This window comes from Opisthorchis viverrini (genome assembly GCF_000715545.1).
Source record: "Opisthorchis viverrini unplaced genomic scaffold opera_v5_496, whole genome shotgun sequence".
Classification (NCBI taxonomy): Eukaryota; Metazoa; Platyhelminthes; class Trematoda; order Opisthorchiida; family Opisthorchiidae; genus Opisthorchis; species Opisthorchis viverrini.
In genome coordinates this window covers 194,413-205,241 of record NW_008752159.1, presented here as the reverse complement: position 1 = coordinate 205,241, position 10,829 = coordinate 194,413, and positions in this window count along the sequence as shown.

The following is a 10,829-nucleotide window of genomic DNA, read 5'->3' as shown; positions in this document are numbered from 1 at the left end:
TCAGCTGCTTTATGTAGTATATATATATATATATATATATATATATATTGCCGGTCTTTTGCGCTTCGGAGATTAGGGCTCCCGTCAATAATGCTGGGGTTGGTCATTGATGATAATTTTGTCAGACCTTTGTTTGCCTCCAATACAGAATTCCGCCAAACATCTTGAGGCCTGGTTGTTGTTTGAAGAGTGAGGACTGTGTAGTGTGGAGCGATGTTGATGAGTTGCCATACCCCTCTGAGGTCTGACAGGCTCCGTTCTAGTAGTAACGCACCGGGGCTAGCCGAATCCGTCGTGCTCGCAGCTCACTACACCATGGCTATCGTAATTGTAGCGATAGGATGACGTAAAGTTGGAACGAATAATATAACTTAACATGAAGCTTGGTCAGAGAACCGATGAGTTATACGATATGACTAATCGTACTCTTGTGCGCGTGACGTTCTTTGTATGGTTTTCTGCTTAGTACCTACTCGAGTCAAGGAGTAGCCCATACGTATTTCGACCCTAATTTCTTCTATGTCCATAGGAGGTTCTGTAAATTAAATGGCTCAACGTGTTGAAGCATTCCATGATCAGAATTGTAGTACTCCTATTTGAATCGAATAAGGATTTCGGAAGTGCTTTGTACGTCCCCATGGACACATTGACTGACTGAACACTTGAAAGATGGCATAGGGGGATTGGCCTGTCGGTACTCTTCCAACAACGAGACATTAGGCCTTATTAAGCAGATCGGTTATTTGACTTTGAAGGTTACCTGAATGCGGCAGTCTCACCCTCCAACATATGTTTCCTGAGAGCATCCATTCAATTTCGGACGCTGTCATAAATTATACGGACTCCCCGTTGTTGAATAGAATGCAATACACGAATATAGGGCCGGACTGCCAGCCTAAGAGAGATTGTTTCCGGGCTCTAATCCTTAGACCAATACTTATCTAATGGTTGCATAGGTAATTTAGCGTAGGTCAATCAATAGTTAATGTCAAAAAAGTACTCTATGGTCTCCGAACATTGAGTAAACACTGGGAGTGACAGACTGGGCTTTGGTCGACAAGATGATCCATCGGTCACATGTTCCAACTTCTTCAGATCCCGGGACAGCGACTCTGTTTCCAGTAGACAACCGTGATGGTCCTTCCGGATTTGACCCTTCTGCATTTGACCCTACGTACCGTCAGACAGTAGCAGTGTCCATGTATCATAGGTGTCCAGAACAAGTTCTTCGCCCCTTTTAATGCGCAGCACACCAACTTCTGTGGACGCGTGAGGATCTACGGGAAGATAACCGAAGGTCGCGAAATCAGTCCGTGTTCAACATTGTCATTGATTGGCCTCGAGATAGCTCAGTATTAAAGCTCTTATGGGCCCGTGGTTCGAACCCGACAGCAGCTCGACCGCTCGTGGCTGGGCTTGGCTAAACTGGCACTATCCCACCCCTCGTGCTTCCTTCCGTTGGTATGGCAGTTAGCCACCGAAGGCGTGCTGCAACTGGGGGATTTAGGCTAAATTGTCATTGATCATGGAACACGCACTTCCAGCCTGTAATGCGTGTGGGGTCGAAATGCTCCCATTTATCGAGCGCTCATCTTGGATTTGGTGCCACTCCAGGGCAGGCAACATCAAGTGGTCGGTCTTGGTGGTCTAGCCAAAGATGGTATTTCCATCCGGATTGGGAAGGCAAGAGCAACCTTCATGAATCTGTATCAACTGTGGCATTGGCGTGACATCAGCTTATCTGTAAGCGGTCGAGTTTACAACGCCCCGCGGGTCAGAGACCTGGCCGCTGAGCTCCAAAAACGTCAGACTCAGACCCATAAATGCATTGCCTGAATCTGGTGCAAACACCGGATCAGTAATGCTTAAGTGCGCCGAATGGTTTTCGGAAGAAGTAACTCGCCCAATACGTATCAACTTCGTGCCAACTAGCTGATTGTGCCGTCGCCCATAATTCTTGGCTGTATCTCCATTGTTCTCCAAGTTTCTGGCGACCAACGAACTCTTGATATGTGGTTTGTAGTCGGTAAGCTTGACTAATGGACGCTTGTATTTCTCTACACGCAGTGGATATCTTTGGTTGTACAGGGATGTCCATTGTCACAAATAGGATATCTATTGTGTAGTGGTTAACTACAATTGGGTCCAACCGACGGGCTAGTCCACGCAGCTCACCTGTTGACTGCTGATGGAGGTAACGCACCCGTCTCGCATCTCAGGAACCTCTGACCGGGTGTATGGCCCTATCATTGGCCTGTAAACGAAACTTCAAAGCAATGCTTACAATTTGGTGTCGACCAACGAGGTCATTGGTGAAAAGACAGGAAGAAAACTGTTGATACAACTCACCATATCCCGAAACCATCCGTTTCTGGCGTTGGTACTGAAGCATGTCTTATACTTAATTTCATTCTTAACTTTTTCTTTGACACAGAAAGACAGTATCTCGTTTATGTGTGGGCTGAGATGCGCCTAAAACAGTAATAATCGCAGCCAATTAGCATCTTCGGCTTTGTCCAGTATTTTAACCCGGTGAGGGTGGTATGCAAACACAGTAGGTTTTTCAGCCTTCGTGCTTTGAACCAGCTTGGGGTACTGGAGGCTTCGTCTGTTTCAAACATTAACACCTGATGAGAACCGTTCTGTAGCCACCGTTGAATGAATCACCCAGTGTCGCATAATTTACTATGATATTACACAGCGCAAGTTCCGAGTCTACGTTTTCTGCATTTGACACTCAAATGAGCGCATATCTGTTGTTGAATCCGAGCATATGTATTTTTTGCTCTTAGGATGGAAGTCCGTCAGTGGTAGTTTACCTCTGTTTATTCTGTGTAATTCTAGGATATGTCCTTGGGTTTATGGCCTAGCAATCCACAAATTCAACAACGAAAACCAGATAACTTCAGTGCACCATCTGTTAGTAGCGTTTGTGCCAGGCTAGTGTGTTATCGCCTTCATTGCATGGTTGTCCGTATACCCCGTTTCTCCGTCTGTGAATGGACGTACTTCGATGAGTAAATTGTAGCTGACTTACTTTCAAGATACAGATTGACTCCACGTTTGAGCGTCTCTTCACAAGTTAGCCAACTACATTTGCTATGCACAGCTAACCCGGATCCATCACTTCCTCAATCCAATGAGCCCATTATCCTAGTTTGCCCCTGCTTCATTGGGACTGAGCCTGGGGAATTCCCGTGCACTTCAGATTCACGATTGGGGAACACTAAGGCTTTTTATACAGCTCCTATCCGGTAAGTTGGAGCGTGGATATAGTGCTGGTCTAACTTGCGTCGAAAAGAATGGACAGTTGTACCTTATTTATCCTTTTTACCCGGCTCTGAGTAGTTAGGGGTTCACGGGGAAGCTACCGATCGAAAGGTACTTGATTTAGTAGACTGTCCATACTTGGACAAGTCTGCAATAGTTCAACTACTGTGTTCTTAAATTGGCTGACAGTCATGCATCAAAATCCCACAGCCGGACGAATTTACTTCGATCCTTGTTCTTAGGTCGTTTCCAGAAGATTGTTTTGCATGCGAACACTTATCGGTGCCCCATAGTTTCCTGATTACATTGTAGATCTGCATTGTTGTAATTCAACCCCCCGCAGTTTCCTTCATCTATTCCCGGTCTTCTTTGAGAACAATTAGCTCGCGCTGCTATCCAGTTGGATAATCAAAGACAGAAATAAAGTATTTACAAAGGAACATCACAGAACACATGGTGGCTCCTAACTTGGGCCACAGGGGGGATAAGTCTGGAAGACAGGCTCCAGACGATGAGCTAACCAGCTTATTGATGCACACTGGCCATTAGTCGCTAAAGGTTACCGTATCGTTAGTTGTTGATGATGGCTATCACACGGCTCTGGGGCAGTAGTTTTTGGAATACGTTACTTAGTTCTGTGTGGTAATTTGCAACAAGTTGGTCATCTCCTTCCGCCTTAAATCTCGACCAACCTCGGAACCTAGTCACTTGGCTTGACGATGCCTTTGTGTCAAAAGCGAAACGTTGCCCAGCAATAAATCTACCGATTGTCACCAAACTTTTTCGAAAAGGTTGGTCATCCTTTTGGGATAACACTGCACTACTAACTTCTTGTTTTGCTACTTGTATAAGTTGACCTTTGTGTACGATCATACCAGTGTTCTCCAGTCAACGTTGATGTCACCGATGGGTGTTGCACGCATGTGTGGTTTCTTGAAGGTTGAGTGCAGCCTTTGTTACAACCTGCGTACGAGGGTGTATTCTAAGTTCACTTGTACCAGATTTAACATCTCCGGCACGAAGGCCAATGCATGGAACCATTTGGTTGACATCAATTACCACTACTAGACCTATAAGTGAAACCACAGCCGGCAGTTGCTTGTCAGGTTGTAGATGGCTTGAAGGTGTCGCTTCAAGTGCATCATTTAGAGATACTAGCCCTCCCTCAGCACCCCATTAATATCAGAGGTTGTTTCTGCATCCATACACAATTCAGAAGCGCGATCAAAACCTCAGATTCTCTACCGCATTGTCTGATTCTGGTAGTTTTGCCCATCCTGCTGGCTTCAGTTGAGAAAGAATTTCGAGCTGTGGGTATCGGGTTCAGTAACTGGAAAGATGTGTATGAGTTTTTGGTATATTCTCTCTGTGGGTATCCAAAAGTGTTAGTAACGTGCATCTGAACCACCTACTATAGTGGCTCTGTAAGATGACGGACACAGCCTAGTAGCTTATCCAATGGCGCTCCTGTATCCGAACCTTTGCTTTTAATGCGCAGCCAAACATTTTGGTGACTCCCCGCACTAAACGGATATGTTCCGACCTAAGAACAATTCAGTATTTCGAGGTTTTGCTTCCATCATCATCATCGACAGCGTGACATCAGTGTTCAACACTGATGCTTCACTGCCGTACAACCATGATTTATTTGAAGGCCTTATTGTAAAGAAAAGAGTAAAGGTGGACGGGGAAGGAACTTAGTGCTAGCTTACCACAATCATTCCGAGGTGCCTACACCTCCAGACATTCACTCAGACAATCTGGATAGAAACTGACAACACATTGTTACCATCGGTCCTTGAGAAACACTGGTAACCGAATCCAGTGAACGACTGTGGCAACGTTGCCCAAAACATGTCCCCGCGATACTAGGGCTTACATTATTACAGCGGACTCTGAGCTGATTTTCTGGGTTTTAGACGCGTCGGCTGGTTAAAACGTGGATGAATTCTCGGCTTAGTCGTTGCAACAGCATACCGTGGCTGGGTTATGTTTCCCATGATTTGGTGGTGTTTGTGTTCCGCATTAACTCAGCAACGTTGGAGACGTGCGCTTTGGTGAGCCTTCCAAAGTAGGCCACGAGAATCTTGCTAATCGACAACCTTGCGTGACCTTCTTGGGTTCCAGGTATTTGAGTAGTGTAGTTGGAACCATTGTCTTTGTCTGTGTGACAATCTGGAGGAGTTACTACAGGCGGAGTCCAGACATCCGGAAGCCATGCGTTTTCAAATCAGTTAATTGACGCCGTTATTCCAGGAGTATTTCTCCTGCCTGGATGGAGCTTTCGGAAGCAGGTTTTGTGACAAGAGTGACTATGGCTGACAGCCACTTGCAACAGTCATACTGCTCCACCTGGAAACTCATTCATCGTTAAAGGCTCTGAAACATGTGTAAACCGCCGGTTGCTTGAGATAGCTTTTCGGTTAAAGCACGAAACTACCGAATGTCAGTCTGGGTAACCCAGTAGTACCTCGGCTCCCGTGCACCGATGTGTCACAATCAGATCATCAGCATTTTTAGTTAGCAGCAGGAAATTGGACAAACTCCACCAACTCACAGTTTTGTGTAAACCCACATTCCCCTTTTGGACCACTAGCATTGCTTATCAGATGACCCATCGCTGCCATACTTCAGGCCGGATTTTCCGTTTATTCATTTCCGAGATATTGTGTCTTTCGGGAGTTTTATTAGTACCCCTAGGGCAACCGGATTCAAACATTGACGGACTCAACACGCGCTGGAAACGTGGACTCTCCAGCATCCCTTACTTCGTGGATTATCCACCGGTTGAGTTAACATGCATGTTCGCTGCACATCACACCTATGTAATTAGGTTCTATACGTGATCTGCCGCGCATCTTTTCAGTGAATCTGTGGAGACACCGCTAAGTCCTCGCGGTGAGCTACTCATCAACTACCCTGAAGGCCCTCGATTAGGGGATTGAAATGCTCGTGTACGTTGCGAATGAAGTACGTCATTCTGGCATATTTGGGACATGTACTTCTAGAGTTTGTTACTTCACCTACCTCAACTCCAACTTTTAAGGACCAATAAATTATGAGACAACTATTGGAATTATATTATCGTAAGGTTTTCCAGTGCCTAGGCCAGTTTTAGTGGATTGCTGCATCCGTCACGAAGGTTTTGGACCTTTCTTGGTGTGACTTTGTGCACCTTCATAATCCATTGAGCTTCAATGGATAATGTACATATGACACTGACATAGCCTCTAATATCAGGCTGGTCATTGGATAGACATCCTAATGACAGTCTCCAGGGTGTCAGGCAGTGAAGCATCGGTGTTGAACACTGATGTCACGCTGTCGATTACGATGATAATGATGATTGTGGGCAGAGAGCTTGACTTACTGCTTAAAAACATGTTTTTTTTATGGTTCTATCTCAACCACTGCTGCCCTGTAGTTAGGTTTTTTAGCCATAGATTGTGGTTGAGGACCCTGTACTCCATCGGTATCCCAGCCCACACGCACCCATGAAATGCACCCTTACAAACAATCCTATGTCACATCGGCCGTCGTTTGGTGCCATCAACCAGATCACCTTACTTGCTGCACATAGCAGGGTGGGTAAGCGAAAACGTGCCACCGCTGGCGCTTCTCTTCTTTCTCTTTCACATATTCCAGGGGGGGAGGTGGCTCAAGTGGATAAAGCGCGAATTTACTGACCGGAGGGTCCGTGGTTCGAACCCGATCTCTGCCTCTCGACTTTCCCTGTCTAGGTTTGGGCAACCTGACAGTATCCCAGCCCTCGTGCTTTTTTCTGGTGACATGGCAGCTAGGCACCGAAAGGGTGTTACAGCTGAACGAAAAAATGTATTCGTTCTCCCCTCTTCACCCCATTCTTACAGAATGGCGGATCCGTTCGCCGCCCATTACCGTCAGGAACAATATCTACGCTTGACTTGGTCACAAACTCTTCGAAATAATTTTCCATCTGGTGACCTTTAACGTTCACACTCTGAAACCAGCCGGATGGCAGGCTGCTCTTGCTTGTTTCTTGGGCCCCCTTTCTAATAATGTGTGTTCGCTCTCTAAGACGAGGTTTCAATACTCGAGTGCGATTGTTGAACTGACCCCTCTCCCCCAGTTTCCGGTCGCTGTTGGTTGAGTTCATCTGGTGATCCGGAAGTCTCTGCGGATGATTCGGCATGGGTTTGTATTGTTCAAAGCTACCGAGCTAAAATGTCTCCTGTTTAATGGTTACCCGTTCATATTCGCTCGTGCGGTATCATCATCATCGACAGCATGACATCAGTGTTCAACACCGGTGCTTCACTGCCGTTTGGCAACGTCCCTGGTGATATTCCCTATACGCGTTTCTGTTCACTGTATCTGCTTACGTTCTAGTACACTCAACAGCTTTTACGACGCTTCAAACAGGTTACCGCAGCCGGCTAAGAGCTCGGGTATTATTGCGGTTTCCTGAGATACAAATGCACAATTTGGTAAACTTAGTGGTGCTGGGGCTCAATTGGGTGGTCATCTGGGACTAGATTCGAGGTGCACGGACAACGACAAACCCCTGCTGCAGTTATGTGCTGGGCACGGACCCAGTCTTGTAGCAGAACTTTACACTGCAGTTGTGAAGCGCATGCCAAACCGCGCGGCAGAATTATTTAGTTGTTTAAAATCATCCGCATTCGGAAGGGATCTGAGCGAAGGAGAGCATTATCGTCCGCACACTCACTGTCTGCGGGCGGACGTCCCGGGAGAATTTTGAATCCCGAGGTTTCAGAGGCAGGCAGAGAAATTCCAAGCACACATTAGTAACAAATTTGAAGAGGAAGGATGAGAGAGGGCACCCTTGTCTTACACCACCGGACGTGATGAACTCAGGCGAAGGTTCCCCGTATTCTCGTTCGCTTCCACAGGAATTCGAATACAGTGCCCCCATAAAGAATCTAAATTCGGAAGGGGCACCTTTGCTCGCCAGACACTGCCAAAGTTTCTGATGATCGATAGAATCAAAAGCAGCTTCCAGGTCAAGAAAAACGGCCAACGGTCTGGAGAAGTGCCGTCGTTCAAGAATTTGTCTCAAGGTAAAGATATGGTCGATGCATCATCGACCAGGGTGAAACCCCGCTTAATTCTTGCGAATCTCCCGATAGTCGATCAACCTGCGCAAAGTAATGCCAGAGAGCACCTTAAATGCGAGGAATACCAGGCTGATACCACGATGGTTTTCACATAACTTTCTTGTACCCTTTGTGAAAACTGGGATGACGCTCGAGGAGCTCCATTCGACTGGTATTCTGACACTTGTCTTGTTTGACTGGTTTGTCGAAAGATTTGCAACAGGGCACGTCTGATCCCTGTAGCGAAAGCCTTTTCCATCTCCTGGGCCTCCTCAGCGTCCTCTCATTCTTCAAACTCCTGATTTTCTGGCGTTTGAAGTATCTGCGTGCGCTATCATATCAGCTAGCTGCTGGTATGGCCTTTCTGGCAGCAGTAAGATCTGATCTCGAAGATATCCAGTTTTCATTAAGTCGAATCAGACTGCCTGAACAGATAGTCCTGAAAACAGCATAGCTTCATTAACTCACTCCCATTCAACCTCCAAGCAATCTTCGTCGTCCACATGACTGTATGTTTCCAGTAGCTTTTTATCCAGGTCAGCTGGATACTCTTCAGCTACTGAAACTTGTCGAACCTGATGAAGGGAACTGTTCTGCTTTGGCACGCGTATTGCTAACGAATAGCGAGGTGATAGCCGGGCTCGCACGACGGCATGATCAGGTTCAAGTGGCCTACCTCAGAAAGAACGACAATCCTTAACTCGGCTCTCCGTCGGCAATCGATAGCCAGGTGGTCCATCTGAGTCCTTGACTGTTTTGAGTTTAGTGGCCTCTAATTAACTCGATGTGAGCGTTTGTGCTGAAATTTTGTACTGGTTGGTAATAGACGATAAGGATTGCACAACGCAGACAGTCGCTCCCCATTGTCCACGCTGAGCACCGACTTTAAATCCACTAATTGTGCCTCTTTCGGACTTAGACGTCCAAATTGGGCATTCATATCACCCGCCAGGATTACTATATCCCTCCTTACTGACCGAAACAGTCGTCACAGATCTTGATAAAACCTGCCATTCTCTGTCTTAGAACTGCTGTGTGTCCGATACGGCAATTAAACCGTTTATCGCAGCTTCCTGACCAAAATGGCTCTTTGATATGCACCAAAACAGAGCGTTTGGACCGCTGGACACAGTCCTTCGAAGTCCCTCAGAAATGTCCGAGTGTACTTCTCTACTTAAATGCCACCATGCTGCCACCCAAGGGCCTTCCACCTACTCTTTTCAAGGATGACTGTGGGTTCAGCCAGTGCCTGTCTAACCTATTTGGGTCTATATGGGAGAAGTGACCCTCCCAGACAACTGGGCTGAACGAACCTCATAGTTGTACGACAGTGAAGCATCAGTGTCAACACAGATGTTGCTGTCTTTGATGATGATGAGCCAGAAAACCGTACAGCGCAAAGATGACTTTACTAGGATCCAGTCCAGTAAGGTGCTTTGAGACTCAGTGCAACTCCCACATCGTAGACACCATGAGCCGTTGCGTCAGGATCACCAGATACTAGCAGAGTGGTGTGGAACAGCTGAGCTAGTCCTAAGCTCCTTGAGAAGTACGACTGAAGTAGGAAATTGTACGTGTTTCGGAGGTATAACATACATAGATAAAGAGGAGAATCAAGGGATACCTGTTGCCCAATTTGACAGAGTACGGATATTAAAGACTGCAACGTGGATTACATCTTTTGATGTTATCAAGTGGTTATTTTGGTTTATTTTTCTGGGCGAAGTTTTAGACACGGAATAGTGGCTAGGGTGTTGGCAGATGTTTGATTGCACTGCATTGTACGATGGGTGGGGAGAGTGTTCGAGAAAGCCGGTGGGCGAAGAGCTGCAAGGGCAAATGATACTTCCCGGTTGCTCAGGCTGAAGGGGGGGGGTAGCTGAGGTACCCCACCTTGAGCCTTTGACTCAAAAGTCTGGCCCACAAGGTCGTGGGAAGATGTAGGGCCTTGTTCGAGGATTCTGCCCCTGGCCTCTGATTCAAGTATCTGAACCGCCGAACAGCGACCGAATCAGCAATACGTGGAATGGTATTCCGGAGAAATTGATGAACTGATCACACTGCGCCGGTTTGGCCACGTGCTGCGTTTGCGAGTCGACCGACTTCCTCGAAGGGTTCTTTTGACACAACCACGTGAAGGGTAGAAACGAGCCACAGGCGGTCAGACAGTGACTTGGCAGCGAAGCACAAAAGTCATTGCCAGAAAGCTCAGCTGCGCTGGTCATTGCCGTCTTCCTGGATGGAGACCCGGAGACGGGCCACATCAATGGTTAGAGACATTATCAGACAGGCCCAGTCGCGCCCTCGATGGCACTCATGCGTCCAAGCTATTGCCTTCAATGCATAGCTCCCTTCCCAATCCCTCCATTTAACAGTCCACCTACAGTTCTGTATTTACGCACTAATTTATCAGCTCCCGCCTCCATTGACAGCTACCTAACCCACCTCCCCAAATCATCGGTG